The sequence below is a fragment of the Phasianus colchicus genome, chromosome 7 (assembly GCF_987193195.1).
Source record: "Phasianus colchicus chromosome 7, bPhaCol1.hap1.1, whole genome shotgun sequence".
Taxonomy (NCBI): Eukaryota; Metazoa; Chordata; class Aves; order Galliformes; family Phasianidae; genus Phasianus; species Phasianus colchicus.
The window spans coordinates 7,392,193-7,420,134 of NC_143442.1; the positions used below are offsets into that span (position 1 = coordinate 7,392,193).

At 39.5% G+C, this 27,942-nt stretch overlaps 1 long non-coding RNA gene across 1 annotated transcript in view; it reads left to right on the forward strand.

Moving 5' to 3' along the window:
• Window positions 1–14,939, forward strand: part of LOC149917202 (uncharacterized) — a 44,176-nt gene extending 29,237 nt beyond the window's left edge. The window contains exons 2-3 of the long non-coding RNA XR_016467990.1: window positions 13,700–13,809; window positions 14,701–14,939. This is a non-coding gene — a long non-coding RNA (uncharacterized LOC149917202). The remainder of the gene's footprint in view (window positions 1–13,699; window positions 13,810–14,700) is intronic.
• Window positions 14,940–27,942: the final 13,003 nt, after the last annotated feature.

Consider the following 27,942-nt stretch of genomic DNA (forward strand, 5'->3'; position numbering starts at 1 on the left):
GGCTGGGGGTACTTCTGACAGCAAGAAATGCAGTGGCCATTCCTCTTGCTTCTGGGGCAATTTTCTTGTTTGTTCAGCTGAAACTGAGAAAATGGGGTTTGGAGGTAGTTTTAGCAGGAGTTTTCATCTATCATATGGACCAGCACCTGAATTATGTAGGGATGAAGCAATCTCATTTTTTGATCAGGATGGCCAACCTCTCCTGAGGTTGCTGGTATCTACGGTTGACACCTGTCCTCGATAGCAGAGAACTCAGTAGGGAACATGGGGATGGGCCAGCACATAATTGATGCTCTGAGAGGAGTATTAATCATATGAGAAACAAATTCTTTCTGAGGATGAATAAATTTCTTTGTGTATCCTTCTGCTATAATTGGTACTTGTAGGAGAATGCTGGCACTGATGTGGACTGATCAACCACCTGTCCAGCCTGAGGTCTGAAAGAAGAGAGGCTATGACTCAACTCAGTTGGGTCCATCTGACTTTTCTGAGGAGAAGAAAATGTGTGGCAAAATCTCTCTCTTGGCTCAAACACCAAAAAAAGATTTGTATGTACCAGTTAAAAAGTCCATGAGGCCACTTTACTGCCGTGTAAAGAATCTTTTGTAAAGACTGCAATTATAACATCCTGAATTTAAGCAAAAAAAAAAAAAAAAAAAAAAAAAAAAAAAAAAAAAAAAAAGGAAAAACTGGTAAACCAGCTGGTTATTGGCCCAGCCACTTACCCAGCCTGATTTATGATGGCTGTCAATGCCTTTGTCTCCAGGGGACTTAAACGGGACTCACAGGTGCTCAGCAGTTTTAAATATGAAGCAAATATCTATTTAACACTTTGATTTTTTTTCTAATCTTTTGTGTAATAGTGTTTTGGCTGGTGATCTTCACTGCCTGCTTGGATCCCCTTTCTTCCCATGGGAAAGAGGAAGCTTTATAGCTAACTTCAGTTACCTCATCTAAAAGATGTATCTTAGTGGTGAGAATAAATTAACTTTATCATCATAATAACTAAGGCATCTTAACAACTGTGCTTGATTTGTTGTTTCATTTCTGTTCCTCTCTTTTTAATCTCACTCCCTTTGGCTGTTCTTGCCTTTTGAGTTGATTTTGCTACTTATTCACGAGTATGGTTGGAGATGCCCAGGAAAACAAAGCATATTTAATACCATATTTAATACTATGTAAATTTTGACATGCTTAAAGAGGTACATGAGTCTAGTGATTTTGAAGGTTAACTATGTGCACACCTGTGCCATTATATAGTTGCTCGATACTGATTCCTGCATTGTAGTCACTGACTGGAGCTCTGTTTGAGTTGCACCAGGACAGGAGCTGCCTTTAAGCATGCAGGCACGGTTAGCTAACAGCTCTTGTGAGGTCTTGTTTCTTGGTAGAAACTCTTCTGTTTGTGCAGTAGCAGGCTGCTGCTGAGATGTCTCCTGAACAAGCATGGAGCATCCCAAGATTTCTTCTGCTGTAGTGGCTTATGCTACTTTGTCCATCCCAAAGGATGATGCAGCTGTGCTCATAATTTGAAGAGGAAAAGCAGCAGTAGTTTTCATTTGCTTCTTGAAATACCCCAGCAGTGAAACCAGCTTTGGTTTTTCTTAACTCTCTCTATACCTATCTGCAGACCATTGTATTTATTACAGGTGTTTCTTTGTCATTTCAGCCTGTATCAGGTCGCTATCAGCCAGATGAGCTTGGATCTGCCTGTGACTATTATTACTAGCTCAGTGACAGCCACTGTTCTCTGGATTTTACTTCACTTTCTATTTTTCCTTTTATGTAGATTCTTAAGTTCTCTCTTTTTACCTCAAAGTTATTCAGCCTCACAAGTGTGTTCTTGTTTTTTTTTTTTTTCTTTTCCAAAATGCTTGGGGGTACAGCTCTAATGAAAGTTATATTAAAAAACTTGGTGGGATTGTAAAAGTAATGATCTCCCTGAAGTAATATTAATTCACTTTGTGTCTACTTTGCTAATGATGGTCTGAAATGCCGATAATTAGATTTGTGTCTGAGTTTTTGAGACAAAAAGGAAACCAGGAGAAGCTGAACTGGGGAAAAAAAAACAACCCTATGTGATGTCCCCATTATGAGGCATTTAAGGTGTTTTGTCCTTGGCCCCATCTTGCTGGTACGTAATATGCAAACAGAAGTAACAAGAAATCTTTAGAAAAACATTCTGTGGGATGTAAAAAAGCCATAGCTAGCACCATCAGAGCTCAGCAACTGCAAGCTATTAAAGACCAATTTTTCCTTTCATATATATTCATGTCAATAATAGCAACTTTTCTGCAGGAAGCATATGAGGGAACGAGAGGAGAAACCAGGTAAGATGGGATAAGATGTGGGTGTGAAGAGGCAGAAATGGGATTAGGAAACTTGAAGCACAGGGAAAATAGACATGAGAAATAACGTTGGAGGAAGTAGAAAATAAATGAGAAAGAAGAAAAGTAGGAGAAAATAGGACATATCTGTGTTGCTGCCCAAAAGTTGTGTCATGGCACAGGACAAAGATGAAATAAAACCAATCCTCTGAAGCTTGTTTGGCAGTCTCAGCTGTGCTATGGAACCTTGGTAGGAGTGCATAAAGCAGGTGACAAAACAGTGCCTGGAATGGGAGGATAGCAGAAACCAGACATGTGAGGCTGCAGGTGAGGTTTTAGTATTCCAACTCTTTAGCTTGAGAATACTTCAGCAGTTTTTTATATTGGACATGTATATAGGAACTGCATTTTGGGATGCATCAGAAAGCTGTGTAGTTTATATGGCAGTCATTCACTGAGAATTAAGACAACTCTGTTCTTATCTCTGGTGGCTGTGTAGATATGGGGATCTTTGTTTTTCAGATGTAGGCTTAAATCTAATCCATCTTCCTGAGATTCAGATAGCACCCCATGCTCAGACACAAGATGTCAAGGGTTTTCTGATTTTTACCAAACTGTATTTTAGTTGGGTGCATTTTGAAACGGAATCATATTTATTTTTGACTTCTAATACATGCTAGAATTGAAAACAACTATTTCATTTGGCTTAAATTAGATACGGAAACCTACCTGTGCTGGCTGGCATGTAAACAATGCCTGGAAAGGCATGTAGGAAGAGAGTGTAGAAAGAGTTAACACACTTAACAGTCCACGAGCTTGTCAGAATAATTAATGCATCCAATAAACATGCTAATTAGTTGACATGGAGAAGAATCTTCCTGTGTACATGTTGGACTTTCCCATATTATCCAGAATGCAAACATCACCTTATCATATCCTTACCTCTGAACACTACCCTACATCATTTCCTGGGTTTAGACACTTGTTATTGACTCTACAAAGAGTGGCAAAAAAGAAAAAAATAAATAAATCTGACAGCAGGCAGCTTTTTCTGCCTGGAAAGATTAACTGCTCAGCACTTTGCATTTCAATTACTTAAAACTAATGGAAAAAATGTTGTACATTTTAGCTCCTGATTTGGCAAACTACTTCAACAAAATATTTTAAAACTAGAAATGTGTTGATCTTGTAAAAGTGGTTGAAAAGTATATTAATATATTGGCTGTAATATAGAATGCTGTATTTTTAATTAAGCAGATATTATGCAAATTTTAATCAATACTATTGTGTTTACTCCTTGCTAATGTGGCCACGCTGCCAGAATTTTAGCTCTTTCCTGATATAAAATTTATTTTAGAAGGTGATTATATATATTTTTCCTATAGGGCAAGGCTATTCTAATCTTCATAAATTAGCTAAAATAGTTTCTTATCCTTACCAGTGCCCATAAATAATTGTAATCAGTGGGGATTTTTCTATTTGAATGGTCATTGTGTGGAATAAAACACCAACATGAATTCCAGTTCTCCATTTGTTCTGTTTGAACTCTAAGTTTTTCATGCAGAAGGATGGTTGTTGAAAGCAGCACATGCAGATGACTTGAATCAAACCATTCACTGAATACTGTCCCTGTAAATTATAATTATATTCTTTTTTTGGTATTGCATATTTCAATTCTAACAAGTGCAATGAATTATTGGCTTATGGCTAAAGGACTTGCCGGCTTCAATATTTGAAGCGTTCTCTTGCAGAGCAGTTGTGTATTTCTCTGCAGGTATATCATAGTTTAAATATTCTTAGTAAGAGTAAGAATATCATTTTGATCTTGAAATGAATGATGCAGAATGTAGTGTGAAAGTATTATAAGAGATAAAAAGGCAGAGTACTCAATGCTTCTGAGCAGCCTACTGTTAAAAATAATTCTGTCCCAGCTGAAGCTAAGACTCTCACATGTTTTTTCATTCTGTAGAGAAGAATTAATAATGTGAATTGAGTTTTCCTTTGACACAGTCATGTTTGTTAACATGGACCGCATGAAATTCTGAGTCTCTGAGTGCAGTGAAAATGATCTGTTTCCAAAGCTGCCTCTGCAGCAAAGTTCTACATCAGAATGGAAGAGAGTCATATCACGCGCTCTTTGGGTATGTCCTTGTTGCAGAGCTCATGTTATCTCACACGAACTGAGCACAGACTGATTCTATTAAAAAACAGAAAACTATTAAGAAATAGAAGTTTGAGAGAATTTGCTGCTTTGTGTCTGACAAATATGTGATAGGTCATCCAATCACCACCTCCATCAACTGAGAGATTATCTGCTACTACATCTGTTTATTTAAAAAAAATTTTTAGTAAGGGAGTGACTAGTCTGATCATGATCTGAAAAAAAAAAAAAAGCGTAGCATGGAAAGAGAAAGATACCTTTTCTTGTGCCATAGTTGAATATAGGTTTTGAACAGTTAATGGCTAAGTGGACTTTTGTTGGAGTGAGCAGTGGTTGAAATATGGTTCTAGCTGAAGAGAAACTATATAGATGAATTTAATGAATGGGAATCCTTCTTTTTGTCTTTTGTTTGAACTAGAGATGTGAATACAGATATATGTCCTTAGACTGTACTTCATGCAAAAAGTTCCCTGCCTTTGCTACCTCACTGCACAGACTAATACAAAATATTCATATTTGCTTCTGAGATTTTAATCATAAAGGCAGAGAAATGTAATTAATTCTTTATTAGATACGTTAATCTTCAATGGAAATGGCTGCACACCGATTTGTTAGGCAGTATTTGTTATATTAGCAAATATACTGATGTATTTACTCCTGCATAATAATGTATAGTTAGCAATCTGAAACATGGAAGAGACAACAGAACGATTAGGGACTGCTTCTTTTGACAGGATTCCATACTGTTATCATTGTTCAATATCTCTGCTGAGATAGAGTTAGTAACGAGGAGAAAAAATGGTGTTCCTCAGGCAGAATAGCAAGTGATAGAAGCTGACCAACCATCTCCAGTATCTCATAAATACTGACAAACTTACTGACAAACCAAATGGGCAGCAGAGGATGGTGGGAGTGGGTTACGGCTGCTGTCCCCTACTTGTGCAACACGCAAGCATCACCTCTGAGACCACAACCTGAAAGCAAACAGATAGTTTCAATTATCTAATTTCTGCAGTGAATGAGACTTGTTTATTGGAAATCTATAAGTGGTTGGCAATAGCAAATGGCAACTATGAATATATCCTGTTTCACGAGGGCTGATTTACAGTCTCTTCTGAACTGCATAGTAGTAATGTTATTTCTGGAGGAGAACAGATGTGATGTAAGTACCTGGGGCAGAATAAGCAAACTTTGCCTGTCTCCTTAATAGCTCTAAGGTGTTTGAGTTTACATTTATTTATAAGTGAGCAGTGGCTGGATATCCTCATCTGGGGATCTTTGTGCCAGAATGAATAACTGCAGATAATCACTGCTTTTTGGGATGTTCAGTCGAAGTCTGTAACAAGATGCCACATGTGGAAAACAAACTAATAAGAGTGACATTTGCTAGGCTAACAGCTTAATACAATCAAACAAACTGGCAGCAGCTTGTGACAATTTTACTATGAATTGCTCTCAAATATGTAGTGACATTTCACTTTTAAACGGCTTATTGTTTTGTTAGGTTTTGCATATGTTTTTTTTTGCAATAATCCCTAAGTATTTCCCAGTGCGTCATACACTAAAATACACTAAAAGGATGACCAAAGGCTTGCTCTTTCCTTTTAGCTTTTGTGCAGAGGACATTTTCAGATGTCCTGCACAAGTCAGCAAGGATGTGCTATCCTCTGCACGGACAGACTGGTGGCACAAGATGCCGTCTCACCAGAGGAACAGCTTGGGGCCATAGCCTTAAACCTGAAGCCACTGAAAACTGGAGGATTGTGATGGGGACATCACTGTGACCAGGACATTACATGAGCAGGTGCAGGAGAATGTTGGACATCCAGGGTGGCTCCTACTGGTCCATGTGGCTGTGTCCTCTATAGTACTCTTGGATATTGATGGCTTCACGTCCAGGTAGATTGTTGTACAGGCTTTAACACAACTAACATAGGCATGCAGATTGGTGCTAAGGTGCTCTTTGATAGACTGAAAGTTTCTATTCTGCAAAGGGCTATAGAAACTATGTTGTTGCTGTTGTCTGATGGGAATGGGGGTGTGTTCCTTTGCTGTTCCGGTCTGTTGGACCATGGTGGGCAGGCACAATCAGCCCCTGGAGGGACTGAGCTATATCTGCAAACGTTTCTCTCTCCAGCCCATCAGTGTGAGTTCCCTCCTGGTGTGCGTTCAGCTGTAATCATCTGCTATTTGTGGATGGACTGTTCTTTTGTGTCCAGCCCCTTGTGTAGCTGAATTGTGCATCAGTCACATCTCACTGACAGGGGAGCTCAGGTATTGCCAAGCTTGCTTTCTGTAGTGATATTGAACAGGACTCCATAACCCAAGCAAGTGTGGCACAAGTATGGTTTTCCTTCAGTGCTCATAGGAAGGTAACTTCAAAATTAGAAATGGGTTAAAGAAATCAGCCTGTTCCCTGGAAACTGAGCTGTTCAGCTCAGCTGCAAAGGCAGAGGATAAGCCATGATGTTCAGCGGTCTGTCCCATACTGTGGTTCTGGCTTGATGCCTGTGGACACTGAAACTGGTAACTTGGCAAGAGGGCAAAGTGTTTGAGACTGTGGCTGGTTGTGAGACTTGAAATATCTTTGTGTGTTTGCATGGCCTTGGGGACTTCTGAAATCTTTGGGAAATCAGAATTTCTTATTTTCAAAGTAGTAGTTCTTCTTTCATGTGAGATCTCACCAGTGTAAATGCTGAATCTTGAAGGATGATGAGTCTGGGATATTTCACCAGCATGGCTGACAGTGCATCTGTGAATGCCTTTTGTGGATTCATTTGCTTTTTGGTGTGTGATGAACATCAAATGAGCACGGAGGTCTTACAGGAGATTCCTGGCTTCACATCCCTTCAGTAGCTATTATTGAAGCCTGTCATGGAACCTATTTGAGCTTGGGTAAAATATAAAAAGGCAGTCAAATCCTTGGAGGAAAAATGATAGAAAGGCAAATGAATAGAGTTTTGCCTGAGCTAGAAAATAAAGTTTGGGAAATGAGTATGCCTGTGAGGAAGGAAAAACTTCCCAGAGCCCACGTTGGTGTACCTACATCACTGGGAGCAGAAGCCACTGATGCACAGATTGCCTCCTGCATGTGGCAAATGGGCACCAGCTTTTGGTTTCCTTTGCTGAGTGGCTGGAAGACTCTATCTCTTAACATTTGTGGGGCCTTTTCTTTGTGCCATCTGCACGGCTGAGATATGATGAATACACACCTGAAGTGAATATGCCAGTTTTCCTTTTTTTTTTTTAGGTTATTTTTCACCTTAACGTGTACAACTCTCATGATGTTAAAGGGAACTTCATGGATAAATCGAGACCAAAGGGAGACATGGACACTCCTGGTACATTCATAGAAGAGGCATGCTGGAAGAATTAGGGTTGTGTGTTTTGTTGAGCAATTAAAATAAGACCCTAGAAGCTGCATTTAATCTCCAGAGTCTGTTATGACACTCATTGTGTTTGATTTCAGAGCTATTAAGCTAAAACTAATTATCTTTTTTTTTAATTGCAGATGATCACTGAGTAACAGTGAGAAAAGTCAAGTTTCTGCTAACAGCCAACATATTTTCCTTAAAATAGGAGCTGCCTGTAGTGGTGCTGAGTGTGGAAAGTTTCTTATTGATGCCTTGTGCCACTTTAGATGCAAAGATAATCAGTCTTTCTTTCAATAATTCAGCAGCCCAACGTCCCGATCAATGACTGCATCTCTCCACAGTGTGAAAGACAGGACATATTCAACCTTTTACTGATACTTTGTTTACAGGTACTGAAAATGCTGTCCAAAACGATTTCACTTGCCTGACATCTACTCTACTAAGCCCTAATCAAGGAGGATCCTAGTGTTTGCTCAGAAACAGATCTCCTGCTTTACTGGGGCACTGCTGACACAGGCTCGCCTTACTGCTTTGCCCTGGTCTCACCATCTGCCCAGGAATGGGTTATGATGGCACATGGATTTTTTTGCATGAAAAACAGAGAACATAGTGCATAGTACTCAACTTCTCCCGCAGGCATGCAGAGTGCAGAAAGCTGATTTTTCCCCTTGTGCATGCAGTGCAGAGAAGGGAAGCAATGCTTTTTGCAAATGTGACATATAGAGGAATCCTCTGTTCAGCAGCAGCTTGTCCATGATAAGGACCTCAGGAGAATATAGTGATTGATGTAATTTCACTAAGGGTTAGTCCAAGCTCTGATGTAGCATTCAAGCTGCAAACTTCACGGTGCTTAGAGCTGTTATTTCTAGCTTTTTTTCCTTCTTTATTCAGAATGGGTTTTATTTAAATTTGATATAATTACATCCTTGCACTGCGAAAATTTATATTTTATATTTTTTTATAGTCAAAGATGATGCAGACCCTGTATAAAATCTTTTAAGCTGCCTGTGAATTGTATCTTCAGTCATAAAGTTTCATGGAAGTGACATATTATAGAGGTCTGTAGCACAGGGCTGAGCTTTTCTACTCATGCTCAAATTTTGTGGCTAATTCTGCATCCAGAGTCCGCTCACTGAAATCAGACGTGACAAAATATGTCTTGTCCAAAAAGCATCCCAGAAAGGAGCATAAATAAGTATGAACCCACTGGAAAATGGGTGCAGATAATGCTAAAGGGTTTATGTTTTGCCCTGCTGAAATACTAAATACTTGAAGATAACATGAGAGAAGAGTGATCTGTGCTATTCTGCATTTAATTTCACTTTTATGGCCCAGTTCTTCATATTGTACACGATGAGTGAATGCAGCAGCTGGATTAAAAATATTAACGTCTTGTTTCCTCTGGAGGAAAATCAATCCTTTCCTTGAGGTATTTCCTATGGTAGAAAATCAATGTAATGTATTTTCTCTTACGTGAGTTAGTTAGTGATTGTAGAAGGAGAAAATGCTTTGCTTTATGTGAAGCTAACGAAAGCAAATTCTAATGGCTGGCAATTAAAATAATTAAATCTAGAATGAAAACAAACACCTTTTTAAAGAGGGATCGTGGATTGCAGTTTGTATGAAATCTGAACTGAACTTTGTAGTCAGCTGGATGGCCATGTGTTAGCCACCAGCATTAATTTGAGGAGGCTGCAAGGAAATGAGTTTTAGTGAAACACAAAATTGACAGGTGCCAAAATGCTGCTGTAGCCTCTTAAAGGTTTTCCTTTGATTGTAAGGGGTGAGAATAAAACCTGGCTGCTGCTGCTGAAGTGTGATTCCCGTGTTCTCTTTTTCCCAAAGAACAGATGATTGAAAACAGGGAGGTATGTCCTTGTGGTCCACTTCAAAGCAAGAAGGGATCAGGCAGCAATGGAAAAGCATAGTACAACATAGAAATAACCCAGTCAAGGCTGTCTTGATCTCCAGTAGAAAACTGCAGTGATGAAGGAAAATAAGTATGGAAATTCCAGCGACCCTACTGCAACCACCATCTCCTCACTCGGTGCTGCCACTGCCCAGCTTGCATTGTTGGAGACGGGTTGGGCCATTTCTTTCCCAACCTTGCTAGTGGTTTTTCTATTGATAATTATTCCATTTTAAACAGTAAAACACTATTTATGTAGCGCAATGATAGCCTTTAAAGTCGTTCTCATAAAATGGCATTAAAATTTTCTGGGCCATAATATCTTTTAATTTCTTTTCAGCAAATGTGCTGAGCTTGTGAGTAAACATTTTAGATGGTTTCCATTGCAAATGCACAAATCAAGTTGCATTCTGCTTGACAGCACATCATTTGTAAAGAGATTGTCAACCAGATCTCATCTTCAGCCACATCACTCCTAAGAAGCTGTCACTGAGGGAGGATTTCAGTCACGGGAGAAGGAATTGGATCTTGGCATCTGCCCACTCTGTGGGCTTTGGCTCAAATCTTGCTGGGGAAATAGCAGCCAGGGTGCTCTATATGCCTGAGGGCAGTGTTTAGTCAGGAAACCTCTGTCTTGTGTGTCCGTGCATTCTCTCAGCTCTCTCGATAAGGTTATTGTTTGTCTACTGGGATGATAAAAGTTAAATAACTTGCAGAATACTTATTTTTAGAAAAACTCATTCACACCTAAGTTGTTATTAACGGCATAGTTCAGATCATTGATTTCACATCCCATATGGTTGGCTAATGATGACAGAAAGGCCATCAAAGAATGTATATTAATGACATCAATTATCACGAGTGATAGGCTTTATGGATTGTCATGAATATCAAGTGACACTTAGGGCAGGAAAAACAATAAAAGATGACACAAAGTTATGCAAAGCAATTAAGGTCAGGAAAATTTAGCTTGGTTTCTCTTTTTAAAGAAGGTTACTCAATTATAATAACGGTCAATTCTCTGCAGATTAAAAAAAATCCTTCCTCTGGTTTCCTCCTGGGCGTTTAATAATGGAGCTCCCACCTGCTGTTTAACATTTTATCATGTCGTTTCCAGTGAAAACAATTTGTACTGGCAGCACTAATTGAGTAGAAGCTTTCAAATGTTACTTTTATAGGAATAGATGTCCTGAATTTTACATGCTGACCACGTTCTTTGCTACCAAATCTCTGACTTGAAGTAGGATTTTTTTTTAATCTAATTTTGTTCTTTTCTTTTTAATAAGGAAAAAAATGAAAAGCAGGAAAAAAAAGGAGAAAACCGGATTTCTTTTCTAGCTGAGAAAATGAGCCGTAAGAGTCTTGCTCTTAGGAGCTATATAAACATTTACAAGCCCCATGGATCTGTTTGATGCCCTGTTCTGTTGTGGTTTCCCTTTGAAGTTGGAGACTTTTGATAAAAGTGACATGCTTTATGCTTAAAGCAGGGTTTTTGTTATGGTAAGATGTGAAATGCTGTGGTCGGGGTTGTAGGAGCTTGTAGCACAAGTTCTCTAATAGGAACTATAAGTAAAAAGGGGACAAACTCATCTGGGTCTGTTGTGATAGGACAATGGGAAATGGTTTCAGACTAAAAGAGAGAGATTTAGATTGGATGTAAGGAAAATGTTTTTTATGATAAGGGTGGTGAGGCACTGGAGCAGGTTTCCCCAAGATGTGATGGATTCCCCATCCCTGGAGACACCTCAAGGTGGATGGGGCTCTGAGCACTTGATGGAGCTGTTGGTGTCCCTGTTCATTGCAGAGGAGTTGGACCAAATGGTCTTTAAAGGTCCCAACTCAAACAATTCTATGATTCTTATGCATAGTTGCTCAAGTACTGTCCTGAGGAAAAATCCCAATACAAGCAGGAGGCAAAGGATACTGTAGGGTAGAGGTGATCAAGGTGAGATTTATTGTGACTCAGGAGAGCTGACTGGGACCAGAACTGTTTGGGGAGCACAGTCTTCACAGGGCTGTATTTTCTAACGTTTTTTTTTCCAACCATTTTCTTTTCAGGATGGCTTGGTCACAGGTATGTTTGTTCAGTTCTACTGACTTCCTGATTTAGAGTACTTGCTGACTTAGTGCCAGCACAACTCAACTAGGGGTACATTTTATGCTGCTGCTCAGTTTATAAAAGCATGGGAAGATGTTAAATCACATTTGGGGCTTTGCACTTGTTTCTCTCTGGCTCCAGAAAATTGCTCTGTTGCTATTTGTCTTTTTGTTTGAGAAATGGAGGGCAGTGCTCACCAGCATCATGGAGAGTTTGTGCTAATTTGGAGATGAAAGCTGCTTGATTTTGTAATGGGATTTTGGCTTCTGTCTGTTGGTAGGTAATAAGAAGAGCAAGAGATGAAATCCAAATCGCTTCAGGCTCCACTGAGGCTTTAACACCACCACTGTATTGCATTCATTTTTTTCTTAAGGATATGTAACAACTTAGAACAAGAATTATAATTTAGGTTTTACTCAGCACTGTGCAAACTTCTTTCCTGTGCTTGGATGATGTGTCTTCTCACTGTGGTCTGCCGACCTCTGGTTCGGCTTCTCATCGTCTCTCCCTATGAAGCTCTGGGTGATTTCAGAGTTAAAGTGGAACTCCGTTTCACTTTAAAACAAAGCAGAAGTTAGAGCTCAGATGGACCTCTTGAATTTCCTGTTTGAGCTGTGGTTGTCTCACACAGCATTTCAATATTAATTTCAACTGCAAACACTTTAAGAAGGATGGAAAAGATCTCTAAGATCATCCACTCCAATCTCACCCCATCCCCTCCATACCCACTGGCAGCATCCCACAGTGCCACATCTCCACAGCCTTGAACACTTCTGGGGAGGGTGACTCCACCACCTCCTTGGGCAGCCCGTTCCAGTGCTTGAAAGAGTTTCAGAGAAGTTTTTCCTAACATCCAACCTGAACTTTCCCTGGCACAACATAAAAACCATTTCCTCTCATCCTATTACTGTTACCTGGGAGGAGAGGCCAATCCCCACCTTGTCACAGCCTCATTTCAGGGAGTTGTAGAGAGCCATAAGGTCTCCCCTGTACCTTCTCTTCTCCTGACTGAACAGGCCCAGTTCCCTGGTTGTTCATCATAAGACTTGTTGCTCCAGAATTTCCCAAGCCACCTTCAGCTGCCTGGCTTTGACTTTTCGGCACTCTCTCATTCCTCTTCAGGACTCAATCCATAGTTAAAAATTGTAGTGTTCATCTGCAGCGCTGAGAAATAACTTGGTCATGCAGAGTTCAGCTCCTTCATGGATCCAAAGCATGAAAGATGGAAACACAGCAGATTAGAGAGTTTGAGTGTTGATTTGATAAATACCAGAGTCAAATCACCTTCTTCTTTCTTACAGTAAAAATGAGAGCTTCCCACTGTGCTGCTGCTGATGGCTGTTTAGCACTTGTAAACTGCTTTCTTCTGTGTGTGTGCAGCTGATTTGGGCTCTCCTGCAAGCTAAGCTGAGCATTTGGTGCACACATGACCCAGCACTGCTGCACTTGTGCAGAAGGACACAAAGCAATTGTATGCTATTAATTACTGGCTGGCTGATCAGATTTACAAGAAATTGTCATAATTTATAAACCCAAATAATCATTTCTCACAAAAAATAAGAATATATTATGTTATTAACTATGTTCCTAGTAGGTTTTCCAAAGTGAAATCACTAACTGCTCTAAAAATTTTGTTGTGTGCTTTTATTTATTTCTCCCTCCACTAAGGAAATGTCTCAAAGATGTATTTTGGTGTTCTCTACTGATATCATTTTTCATACATACAGAGTAATATTTGTATTTGCTTATTCAGTCCACTGTGGTTTTGAAACCTGTGTCATTCATGTACTGTAAAAGATAAATGCTCTCTTCTCCTTTCTGCTCCCAAAGGTAAGAGACAAGAGAAGCCCAACAAGATTTCAATTCTTAGAGGTTGTATGGGAAGAACAAGTGCCTTCTCCATGTCTGTGGCAGTGTGAAGGACGAGAACGAACACAAAGGCAAGTTAGTAGCTGTCAGGGCATTTTAGTACTTAGGGTACATTGAAGGGGACTGGATTTACCTTGTATGAGGCATCCAGTCTGGGACAGCCGTTGCTCTGGGATCCCTGCACGGTCAGCGGAGAGACAGCTGCTTCTGGGGGAAATGAGACGTTTCTATGGATTTGAGGGATGTGGTTAGTGGGCATAGAGGGGATGGGTGATGGTTGGACTAGATGATATTAGTGGTCTTTTCCAATGTTAATGATTCTGTGATACTCTGATTATGTGGGGTCATCAACATTTCTACCGAAGTATACAAAGCTAGGTGAAAACATTTCTATATCTCATGAGAAATAAGTGATATGAAAATAAAATACCAGGCTTCCCTTTTTAGTTTGTTATGCAGGTGACTATGGGAAGGACCTGGGAAGGGGATTAAGTACTTTGAAGTGAAAGCAACTTATTTCTTACCTCTTCAGGAGGACTGTAAAATCTCAGTGTCAGAAAACAAGGCTTTGGTGCTTGCAAGAGCAACTTAAAGACTTTTGTCAGAACAGTACGTAAACAGAGACCTGCATATTTGTTGTTGTTCATACAACGAATATTCCCCAGGTGCTTGGTGAAGGGTTCATATCTCCTACAGCATATGGGGCGCCTCTAGGAAATAAGTGCAGGGATGTATGGCCAGTCGTGTAATTGTCAGAGCTGTTCTGTTCTTTTGTGTCCTTCTGATAAAAGTGGGATGTAGTGAGCTATGGTAAGTACTTCTGGAGCTGGGGGTGTTGAAAAGGGGCAAACATCTCTGACAGCAGGTACTGTCAGACTCTAGCCTAAGAAAGTTTATGGGATTGCCTTTGAAACTGATTGCATTTGCCAAATTCAGCCTGCTTTCTTTTTCACTCCTGTCAGATCCTGAGGGACTGTGCTTTCCCTGGAGCTGGCTGTCAGTGTGAGGTGCCAAAACAGGAAGAGTAATGAAAGTGTACTCATCCTATCTCACATGTCAGGCAGAGGAATGCGCAGCAGAAGGAGATGATGGCAAGTATTAAATCCTTCATGGAAGATGCTTAGGGAAGCAGTAAGGTCCTTTTGGAAGCAGCTGAGTGCTGTACCTTAGTAGAGCTCCACAAACATGCCTGTGCTCGCTGTGTGGGGGCCGCGAGCAAAGCTCTTGCGTTGCTTTTGTAAGCAGATGAACTCTGAATGAGTTTCATTTGTTTTTTTTTTTTTTTAAAAAAAAAAAAGAAAGAAAAAATTGCATTGAACTTCATGCTACTGGCAGCATCCAGAAATTATTTGAAAATTAATGGCAGATTATTTCCAGCAGCCCACACAAACATTGTAATCTGGCTACTGTCAGCTGCTGGGTTGTTTTATATGAAAGCGTGGCAGAATGTTTTTAGATGAAGAAAAATCTGTCTATGTTTTTTTTTAATCTCAGTTTCAGCCCTGAATCCACAGTTCGTGAATTCAAATGTCTGATGTGCAAACATACAAATACTGTGAATTCATTGAAAGCTGCTATGAGCAGAGCGTGTGGTCTTTAGTGAGAATGAATGCATTCGATGTTCTCTCATAATGAGAGTTGTTTTTAATGTTGTTAACACTTTTTGAAAGATGAAATGGTGACAATACTGCTATACTGTAGTAAAAAGAAATGAATGTTAATTAATGCAAGTAATTCAAACTGAACTGTCATGCCGTGCCACTTAGATTTCTTCTGAAAGATTCCAAAAGCAAGAAAGACTTCTGTGTTACAAATGTGTGGCGATTTATATTTATTACAAATTCTTTTTTCTAGCTGTCTTGTTCAAGGCTTTCTTCATCTGTATGCATGAGCCTTTCACCCTTGGTAAAACTCTCACACAGTGGCTTTTATCCAGCAAAACTTGTCCTTAGAGTAACCCAGCAGAGCTCACCATTTCATTCCTCTACTTCTACATATGTCCAAATTTTCACTGTAGCATAAACCTTGACCAGATGCTGTAGGGCTTTCTGAAGGTAAGATGGTGGATATTTAATTAGATTGTATAACTTTTATGCTTTGATGTGTCCAAAGAGTTTAAAAACTCGCATCTGCAAAACCTGCACTGAAGTTGGGCTACTTTCAGCTGCTTTTCTTTGTATGTTTGTATAAACTAAGAAGTCACTTATGTTACTTCTTCGCATTTTCCTTTCTGTTTATGTGCATATAAAAGAAAATAGCATGATCCAGCATTTTAAACTTTTTTGAAAACATAAAGACTGTGGCCTCAATGTGTGATGTGTTTGAGCGGTTTTGAGTAGGTCCTTTGTGGAGCTATTTACAGAATCATAGAATGGCCATGGTTGGAAGGGACCTCAAGGATCATGAATCTCCAACCCCCCTGCCACATGCAGGGCCACCAACCTCCCGATTTAATACTAGACCAGGCAGCCCAGAGCCCCATCCAACCTGGCCTTGAACACCTCCAGGGACAGGGCATCCACAACCTCCCTGTGCAACCTGTTCTAGCACCTCACCATTCTCATAGTGAAGAACTTTCCCCTGACATCCAACCTAAATCTTCCCTCCCTCAACTTAAAACCATTTCCCCTTGTCCTGCTATTATTTACCCTTTCAAAGGGTTGACTCTCCTTCTGTTTGTAGGCTCCCTTTAGGTACTAAAAGGCCCAGAAGGTGAGAGCGAACATAAGATAGTATTTGCTGGGATTTTTATGGAACTGTTGCAGTGTTACCATGGGATAAAGTCCAAATTTCTCTAGAGTTTGATAGTAGAAATAATAGAGGGGATGCTGTAGGAAGTGTTGTACATTTTTTTCTCTGTTTCACAGTGAAAAAGTGGCAAAAATGAGTGTATCAGTTGAACAAGAGATCGTTGCGTTTACTTCCTACTATCTGTGATAGTAATACGCCGTAAATTTGCTGTGACAATGACTTTCTACTTCTCAGGCTACATTTTCCAGATCCCAATTTGGCTGGACTGCAGTCACATCCCAAATCTGTCTTTCCTCACTGTGCTCTCAAGGATGATTATCTTCCAGAGACTCCAGCAGGACTGAGTGGATACTCAAGGACGAGCATACACTTAAGTGCTATTTCAAAGAGTGATGCTTTCTTGAATTAGGGCAAGAGTGTTCTGGGGAAGGATACGGATATCTGCTTCTGCTCTGCCACATCCATTTGATCTGCAGTTGTCTTTGTCCCTTTATTGTGGAAGACCTTCTTTCCAGGTATGTATGCAGTGTCCCTGCAGAGCAGCAGCGTGGTTCAGCCCATGGCTCCAGGTGCTCTGTGCCCTCTCTCTTGGTGCACTAAGCTCCCTACAGCTGTTTCCTTTCCAAGAGCTGTAATACAAATAACTAATAATAACAGTGTTGTTGCTGGGGGAAAGAATCCTCCTTGTGCGAGTAAGTTCACATCAGATGGAGTGGGATGTCTGCAAACTTGAAAATTAGATCAGGGAGAACAAAGCAGAAGCAGTAAGCTTATTAGATTCACAGAGGCAGTTTTGTGCAAGCTTTCCATGCTTCCTGAGAGAAGAAATATTTTCAAAATGGGTTTGATTGCTAATCTGATTATGGCAGCTCGAAAGTTAAAGTGAAACATGAAATAAATGAAGGCTTTTGGAGTTATGAATTAATTAGAAAACTAATTAGGATGGATAAAAGAAATTCAAGGCAGTGAATTGTTTTTCTTATCTCAGAATAAGAACATTGAAATTGGAAGGATGATATTAAACAAAGCCTACAAACAACTGGAGATCATGTTAGAGGAAAGATAAGTACTAATAGGGATTTATTTTTTTTTTTTACATCATGATATGGCTTTTCAAAAATATTTCTAAAGAAAGAACGACAACTCAGAGGAGTGACTGCAGGCCTTGGGCAGCTAGGAGAGAAATGCTGAACAGAGGCTGCATTGGTGGGGACAGCACTGGGACTGGTGGGTCCTGGTTGCTGCTGTCCTCCTGTCTACTGGGCTGGGGCATCTGGGTGGGCACTTTGCTGCCTAACCCCATGCTGTCAGCTTGTCTTTTGGGTGCCTGCTTAATTGAAATGGCCTTGAGTGCCTTGCAGAATCTGGGCATCCTAAACTACTCTGCTCTAGAGAGGTTACTATATGCTTTACTTAAAATATAAGGCATGTTCCTGCATTACATTTCAAAACCAGAATGAACACTAAGCCCAAATGGTCTAACCAGTAAAGGGGTTTGCCCTGAAAAGCTGGAAGCAGGTTAAGAATTGAAGAGGTATAAAGTGATCATTAACATTAATGTATTTTACTCTCCTGCCTACATGAAAATGAGAACTGCAGAGGTGATATATAATATTCATATTGCTTAATGTGTTACAGGAAAGTGTTCAGGCTCTGGTGAAAAAAACAGATAAAGAACCAGAATAAAAGAGAAAATGAGTATGCTGCTGAGATACGCTGCAGGACTGGGTGATCACTCAGCCTGGAGCACAGACAGCTACCTGGCTCCTACTTATTGAATGACCTGGGAGCTTGCGATTCCTTGTTCAATTGTGTGCTAGTGAGCAACTTAAATGTAAAAAAAAAAAAAAAAAAAAAAAAGGAAGACAAATAATTTCCTAAAGTACTTTCTCTCTAAGAACTCTGTGACCAGCATCTAAACAAGTATTCAAGGAATTATGAATAGCCTATATTTTACAGAAGCTAACAGGTGAAAAAATTGCAGTGGTGCCTGCAAACAGATAATCTGATTTAAGCCCAGGCTGGGAGCTGTGGTTAGTGAGGGAGTTAGGTGTTGGATTAGCACTGAGGACTGTTGCTTTGACCAAGACCACGTGTGCATCTAACAGAGATGACATGAGCCTCATGGGTTTTGCTTGTGTGCTCTCGAGCATAATGAAGCTAAGAAAACACAGATCCAATTCTGCTGCAGAATAGAAAGGCAAACGCCGTTTTCGTAATATGAATGTTTGTTATTTTGTGAATATTTTTCTCACTATTTGTCTGTTCCTGTTGACCCTTTCCCCTCGTATATAGAGGCAGATGCTGGTTTTGTTTATTACCTCCTCTCAACAGCAAATGTTATCCAGTGGTGACTGCTCCATGGCACACCTGATGTGACAACTACAGGTCTTGGCAAGGATCTGTGTAGGGCAAGGACCTTCTTGTCATCAAAAAGAAAACTTTTCACAGAGCACATAATTGCTTGGTGGAACTTACTGCCTCAAGGTGCTATAGGATGCTGACACTTGATTAAATGTAAGTAAGGAATGTATGTCCACTGTGACTATTAGGGACGTGGTTATTGGGCATGGTGCTGATGGGTCAGTGGTTGGACTAACTGATTTTAGCAGTCTTTTCCACTCTGACAAATCTGCATTTAAAACTCTTCTATGTTTAAGAAACAAAAAATACCGTAAGCTTTAGAAATTTCTCTTTAGGATGTGCAGGAGTGTGGGTCAGTAGCCAGGGGTATGAATCCTGACATCTGGGTAAACTGTAACGTGTTAGCTCTTTCATTTTCCTTTATACATGGCTGAGAAGAGCTGCTCAGACAGACCAGGCAGGCTGCTCACAACTGAGTGCTGAACACTGTGCTTTGTGTTTGCTGGGTAAGCAGCTGTACACTCAGGAGCAGCATCTGCTTCAATTTCATCACGCACTGAAGTGCCTCTCTTTGGTATTTCAAGTGCTATAAATGAATTACAGTCAATAATCAGAGGAGCCTGCTAATTCTCTCTAAGTTATTGGCAGACTTATTCTTGATCATATTCAAAATGTTATCATAGGGATGTCATTTCTAAAGTAAAGGGAGTCAGCAGGGCTGTCAAAAGGTGCTCTGTAATAGTAGAAGAAATAGAAGATCACGCTGCACTGCAGTGTAAGAAAAACCTGACAGAATAATTCAATTTTGGACAGGTTAAAGAGAATGATATAAGATCGTGGCACCATGAGAATATTCATCCTGTTTCCATAGACCCTGGTACTGCTCCCAGGCATGGAAAAATGAATGAATACATGAGTGAATTTATTTTGGGAAAGGAAAGAGAAGGTCAATCTGAGGAAAATCCTGCACATGATGAAGATGATGAATAAAACCCCTCGCAGTTTTAAAAAAATGGTTTTATTTCATTACAGAGCATCATAAAGCAGCTTATTTCTGTGATAAAGAATTGAAAGAAAACAGTTAAACTTGAAGGAGAGGTGCAAAAAGGAGAATCACTATGGTAAAATACACCATAAGAAGCCAGAAAAACTGAAGCTCGACTTAGTTGACAGAAAGTGTCAGTAATAAGGAATGTGGTTCAATAATTGATTTTCTTACATTTTAATATTTTAGGCCTAGTCATATATTCTAAGAACTGGAGATAGTGAAAGACTTTTTTAATTCTCCGTTTCTTTGAAGTTTATGATAAGTTGATAGTTGCTGTTCAAAACGTATTTTTTCATCATTATAGCCCATAGGATGTAACACAGCTTGGTTTGGTTTTAGTGGTTTAGTGGATACAGAAAGAATGCAGGTAACTATCAAAGCAGTAATTTAAGTAACATGTCTAAATGAAGTAAATTCTATGAGTCCACAAAGATACTGCAGGAAAATGTGATCAAAAACTATTTGGATCAGTAGAAACAGTAAAGACAGTCAATGACAACTTTTCAGCAATAGAAGTTGCATTCCTTTTAAGCTCAGTTACACTCTGAGGAAGAATTCAAATACTGTCTATACTGATTGGATCAAAAACAAATAGGAAAAAGGAGGATTTAGCTTCTGAGTTAATATTTTTAGCCATGCAAAACAGTACTGTCTGCTCATAATCTGCACAGTAAGTTTGCCATTGTTAGAACTTCCAGCTCAAAGCATGGAGAAGGACAGCATAGAGATTAGGCAGGTTTTTGGAAGTTCTTACAGCTCCAACAATTTCTCAAATGCTAATCTCCAAAAAGGAGTTTATAAGGTGTGTTTTCAATAGAAAACTACCGTAGCAGTAAATAGAACATTTTTCTTAAATTGAGAGTTAGTTCCTCCAAAAAACGTTGTGGCTTTGTGTTGGCTATGGACTAGCCTACTTTATGCTACATGAGAGCATTTAGGCCTTCTGGGTCACTAAGACCTGGCAATATTAATAGCAAAGATGCTTAATATACCATTAAAGAAGCCTTAGACTTAAGCAATAATATAGTGGAGAAATAGTTTGAAGGGCTACCCAAGATATTATAAATTACTTCTGTGTTCTGAGAGATCTTGTAAGTATAGCTGAGAGAACAGCTTTAGTGTACTAGCAGCGGCATTGCGCAGGACCGGTGATGCTGCTGGGCACCTCAAGCCTGCTCTTGAACTCCAAAAAGTGCCTTAAACTATGAGAGTGCTGCCTGCCCTTTGCTCAGGCTCTCTGCAGGGTAAGATGCAATGTTTGGATACAGATTTGTGAAGTGTGTGCTGCAGAGATGCAGGAATTGATTTTTTTTTGAGACTGGAATACAGGAGATAGGCTCTTTTCCCCCTCAATTCACAGATAATGATGTGCATAGTATTTATATGTAACATGAATACATATTTATATATAAACACAAACTGTTTGAATAAACTAATGCTAAAAATCAATGCTAAATCTGCTTAGTGTCAAAATAGCCCAAGAGATGTTAAACCGTCTGCAATTATCATTCATTAGCCTGATTTAAGGTGGTAGCAAGGGCAGATAGATGCACTAATTGAATAGCAAACACGTTTCAAGTGTCTGTGCTAAACACCACAAAAAGAAATCAAAGATTAGGTGCTACATTCATTTCTCAGTGTTCCTGCTTTGTGCACTTGCCTTCCAACTCTGGATCATTCCTGTCTCCTTCAGTGCCAAAAATAGGTTTCTAGTCATTATGTAAGGATGGAGTACAACAGATCTCATTGGGATTATTTATGTGATTAAAGCAGATAATCAATCATCATGCAAGTTTGAGAATTCAGAGTGATCTTTTTCTGAAGTGCAGTTTGGGAAATCAGCATACACCATCCCAGTATGCAGTAAATAGAATTGTTTGTGTTACAGACAATGCTAACAAAATCTGTGGAAGTTAATAAACCACAGTGGTTTGCTTAGCTTTAAAAAGCAGGATTACTGAAAGAGCTGTATAATGCTTATGAATAAAATAGGACTTGATTTAGGAGGCTGCTGCCAACTTGAGACATAGCGATAGGGAACAAATCAGCTTCCACTTGCTTTATGTCTGCTAAGTGAAGAGCTTTTTGCACAGTCACATTTACTTTTATTTTTAATAGTTCTATGTAACAGCATAGCTCCATTTCTAATGATGTGGATCCTTGTCTATACTGATATGTTATGTGCATCATATCCATTAAGTAAATTGAGAAATGATGTCCTTTAATTAAGATTAAAAGAAAACAACTAGCATTATTTAGCCAGAGAGCTGGTTCGTGCTCTTTTCAGTTCACGTTAAGTGAGTGGTAAAGGATCAGGACTATTCTTTGGACCAGATCCAAAGTAGTAACAAACTGTCAAAGTGTGCTATGCTTGCTGCTAAATCCAGACCTACATTCCTGAAAATCTTTTCTCAGTGTTTGCCTGGCTGTGGTGACACCTGAACTGGATGCAGTAATTCTCCGTTACCCATAGGGGACTCAGCAGGAATTGTCATGAACAGTTATAGGATCATAGAATCATTAAGGTTGAAAAAGAACTCTAAGTTCATTCACTCCAACCATCAACCCATCCCCACCATACCAACTATCCATGTCTCTCAGTGCTGCATCTTCATGGTTCTTGGACACCTCCAGGAACAGTGACTGTACCACCTCCTTGGGCAGCCTGTGCCAGTCAAAAATGTTCTCTTCCCTAGAGATGTGGGGAGTCCCAGGCTAGGAGATGGGCCAGGGGCTCATTGCTGAGGGCCATACAAGCTCAGCCCGGAACCAGAGCTTGAGAGGCCATATTTAAGGATGCAGTCACATAAGGGCAATCATGATGATAAAGGACTTGTTTCTGCCAGTTCATTTTATACCCACCTTTTCTGTGGCCTTTTAAAATGTACTATTATGCCAGAACTTAACTGCAGAGCTGTTAGTTCCATGCAGTGCAATAAACACTGAGTTAATGGATTGCGTGCGTGTGTGTGTGTGTGTGTGTGTGTGTGTCAGTTACAGGTTAACTTTCTTAGCTACCTTTCTAAGCATTAAATCTGTGAATGTTTCATAGTTGGAAAGAAACCTTGACAATATGAAGTCTTCTGGGCTACAGTAAAATTTTAGCTATGAGGAGAGTGTACTTGCCTGACTGCAAACAGATCAACATTGGCATGGAAAATCTAAGAGAAGTCATCTTTGGGTGAGATTCTAATATACTTCCATCAAAATTGATATGGAATATCTTGTTTTAGTAGTAATATTTTTAGACTGAAAAAAATAATTTCATTGAAAAGGTGTGTTGAGACACTAAATCGTGTCTGAATCTAAAGATAGCATTTGTAGATGTTTGCTTTTTCTACCATTTTTTACTTCTGTCATCTCCATAGTGTGTTGGTGCTATTAGCTTAGCGTGCTTTCTCCCTGTATTTTCAAACAGAGCAGCACAGTGTACATCACAGTGCCCATTCTTGGTGGAGAGCTGATGCTGGCATTCCAGGGAACCAAGTGGGATGTGCTGTGCATGGGGCAAACAGAAGCTTGATTTGCTGTGGTGTTTGGACCAGAGTTACCAGGCATGCACTGGGCTCTCTGTTCAGCTGTTGTGTTCCAGCTGGAGGAAAAGCAGAGATGCCATTTTGGGGGAGAAGTGTTCTAAATTATACGCTATACACAACTTCGAGTGCTTGAGTGCACAGAGCTCATAAGCATTTATGCATATGGCTTTTCTCATAGCAAAAAGTTATTGTGTGGGATGAGCTCCATCATGTCATCTGCAAGAGAATTTCTATTTTTCCTGCAAAAGAGGGATTCATTTTAATAATTCTATTAACTTATTCAAATCATTCCTGCCAAAAGATGGAGACAAACCAATAGAGAGAAAACTTGCTCTCACATTTATCCTTTTTTTTCCACAGTTTACTGTGGCTCATGTGACAATTTCCTGGCTCATATGAGAGCATTCAAAGCTTTTCATATTTGTGCATGGGAATGTTCTTACTATAGTCCTTTATAATTTGGGAATAGAAATACAGAAAAAAGGCCAAAATACACCAATTTATGAACTTATTATTATCTAGGGAAATTCATACCACAGAAGCTATCTAGAACATGCATGAGTTTAGTGAACAAGATGATCTTTAAAGACCCTTCAACTTGAGCCATTCTATGATTATATGTATTTGGTAAAATATATAAGTAAACTGTGCATAAGGAGAGAGAGTTGTTTTTTCTCAGGTTCGCCATTGCAAACTTCATTTGCTTACAGGTCTGTATCATCAGACATTCAAAATCAGTGCTAATAATATATCTTTAAAGTTACCACTTGCTGAGGATTGGCATCTGCAGTGTGGTCAGACATGGCCTGGTCTTCAGAGATAAGACAGATCCATCTTGTCATCATGGGAAGCTCATAGGCAAGAATCTATTGAAATCTTTGAATAATTACTCGATCCATCTCCCAGACGCTTGCTCCATTTCTGTCAAAGTCCACCAGTATTTAGGTGTTGGGAGTTATTTTGCAGGGCTTGGGGAAAGGGGATTTGAGAATCATGCCAAGGTCGTGCTTCAGTTTATGAGCAATTTCTGAAGCGTAGGAGGGGTCAGAGAAGAAGACGACCCTTGTTCCATGGCAGGTTTAGTACTGCAGGAATACATTTCTCTTTCCCTGCCCTCCCCTCAGTAGAAACAAACAAATACCATTAAAGGAGAGCAACAGGCACTGCATTTTCTTATGCATGTGTAGTTTTGCCCTTTCTTTCTCTCCTCCTTGTGGGCTCAAGCACAGTTTAATGTTTCAGATCTTTCCTTTATGTAACTCTATTTTCTTCAGATAAATTAAAACAGGGGAATTAGCCCCTTTGATATTTCTCTTCCAGAGCTGCTTAGAAGCATTGTACATGTGGGAAATGAGCTCTTAAATGGAAGGAGAATGACTCATATTAATTTTAAACCCTAACTATGGAGATAATTGCATATACTATAACTTCTGCTATAATGAGAAGTTAGTCATAAGTGATTACATAAATTTTAAAGTTTGAATGTGTTTTTTAGACATATTTAGGGCTAAATCCTTCTTCTTTGGCACAGGGCAGCAACTGGATGGATGAGCATTTCTTGGGATAGCCTCAGGGATTGCTTCTTGTTCCCTTTGTACCATAGTATGCTCACCGTATCTGCCAGGATCTCCGTTTTTTGGACCAATATGACCATTATTCTTGCTACTTAGAGTTTCCCAGACTTTAGGAACAGATTTACCCACTGAAAGCCAAAAAGCTGTCAATATTATTTTCCCTATCCCTCTTTTTTTTGACTAAGTGTTATCCCTTACATTTATAAAAATGCAATTCCCAATTTAGCAATATTCACCAGAAATACCTTTTCTCTGTGATCTGTAGAAAAGAAACCTAGCTGTGGGTTTCTTGTTGAATTGGACTTACTGATGTATGGAGGATTAATTACTGAAAGTTAGGGAATTAATTTGTTATCAATTTTATTGATAAATGTATATAATTGTTTTGCATCAGCAAAAGAAAGGCCTTGCACAAATAGGTGGCTAAACTATGGGAATGAATCATGACAATGAATGGCAAAATAACAGCAACACAATGTTTTAATACTTATTTTCAAATGTTATGTATGTTGGACTCTCATTCCATCCCTACACAAATCATTCTGTCTTGCCAGTACCAATGAACAAGGCCTTTTTTCAAAGGTAATGGTTTTTTTTTTTTTTTTTTTTAAATTTTTATACTTACATCTTCCTGTCTTCCCAGTTCTTAAAATAAAACAACGCAGCAACATCTCTCTCCAACCCAAAACATTCTCTTTTGTGTGTTCTGTATGTCTGGATTCAAAAGCAGAGCCTAGGCTTGAAATGCCTCAGTAGAGGGGCAGTTTCTTTCATGATCTTTACAAAACCGAGTGCAGTAGTATTTCTGATATACTCTTAGATTTTGCCTATACTGTTGGAAATATTTCACTGCTCCCTGCTAAGCTGTCCTGTCTTCAGTCACAGTTGTTCTTGTTTGTGGCAGATACCTCAGGAAAGGAAACAACTCAAGATGTTTAGCAATTTAGAAGGTCATGTTCCCATCATTTGGTGTTCAGACTTTCTCTTGACACAGAAAGAAATTTTGCTTTTACAACAATGTCAGTGTGGCAGCTCTTACAACTTCAAACTGAAATGCTGCTGCTCCAGGATTTTCTTTTCCTGTAATAGAAAGATTCAGTTCAAATAAGAGTGACCTGCACAAATTGATGTTGTCCAGCTGGCTGCTGCGGTAAGTGTCACATGTCACATCTCCTTCTGGGTAGAGTCACTCTTCTCCCGTTACATCATGAGATGGATGCTGGTGGCTCACACCTGTGCTCAGTGCTCAATGGGGTCTGGGTTCCCTTTGCTGGGGTCTGAGGCAAGTGCTGGTGCTTGCCCATCCTCATGTTTGGAGGTTTTGTTATTACGAGGTGGGGAGGGAATAATGGCATCCCTGGGAGTAATGGAAATTGTTGGAAGCTATTGAAAATAACAACTGGTGTTATGGCCACCAAAAGCAGGTTATAGCCCCAGCTCTGATGGGGATGCTATGAGATGCTTGAGCAGCAAATAGATACATATGTTCACGTTAGGCAGCTCTGTTTTCTGCTGCAATTTGTTATACACTAAATCGATTTTTCTTGCTTCTTTTTCTTGCAAGTTCTCTCATTAAATTAAACAGTCTGAGAGGAATAGCCATTAAATGCTCATTTCTTATTAATTAAGTGGTTTAAAATCTAGGTCTTTGAATGCTTCCCTAATTAATTGTGTAAAGCTGGGTACACAGTTAACAGGGAATGAAAGAGTATTACCTTGGGGACGTGCTTTACAACAAACTGGCAAGCTGTTTACCCAGGAGTGCGGGAGCTGTAAGACATTTGCATTCTTATAGACCCCGAAAATGTAGGGAAGGTCCTGAAAACACAGGGAGGGAGGATCCCTCTGGGCTGTCCTGTGCTCATCTTGGTGAGTCCTGCTCCTCCTCTGCAACCACTGGTCCTGGCCATTGGTAAAGGTTGGTTACACTTCTTTTCTACAATTGAAACTATTACTCATCTCTCTCTAGTTTAAGTTTTCCATTCTTGGAGGTTAAATGTGTATATGTATTGCTTTTGAACATGTAGAATCATGGATTGTTAAGGTTGGAAAGGACCATTAAGATCATCTAGTCCAGCTGTGTGAGTACTGAAGTTAAAGAGGTCAAGCTTTCTGAGCGCCTCACTAAGAGCTGCATTTCTTACTGCTTCTTCATTCCTGCAGCTCTCCTATTACCTTTCTCCAGTCTTTTCAACAGCTCCTTTAAAACATGTGAAGGAAGTTCCTCTCAGGCAGATTGAGTTTTCCCTCTTTATGGCATCTTCTCAATGGTGGCAGTCACATTTCTCTGGGGATTTCCTGTAATGATCCTTTTATTGCCAGCATCTCTGATCATCCTATTTCACAACTTCTAAGGATCTTTAATATATGACATCTTGCTTTTTTAAAATCTGCGTTACTCTGTCAATTGATTTACATAATTGGAGAGTTCCCAATGTCACTGACTACGTCAATAGTTTTTAATGTTACTATAAATTTTATTAATTACCACTTTATCTTCTTCTAAATACAAGCTGTGCAGTAGCAGACAGATACTTACATTTAGATTTATGTTTTAAGATCTATCGGTTCTATAATTTTAATCCATTTAGTGTGAAATTTGTTGTGTAGTCTCCTACTGCTCTGTACTGTTAGAGCACCTCTAGAAGCAAATCAAGTGAGATACAGACTTTTATTCCAACAGCATGGCTGAGCTTGTATTATATTGGCAAGACAACATGAAGTTGGTTGCAGACCACTTTCCATACAACCATGTATACTCCAAATTCATTATTGATTGTACCTCAGTGGGTATTGTTGGCATTGTGATGTTTGCTCCTTCCCAGGACTCCTGATGTTTTGGAGGCTGCCAGGACTCAGCATGGGAAGCTTTGAAGAATTCAGCTTCTCCAAAAATATCTTTTCTCTTGGAGAAAACAAATTTCCCTCTTG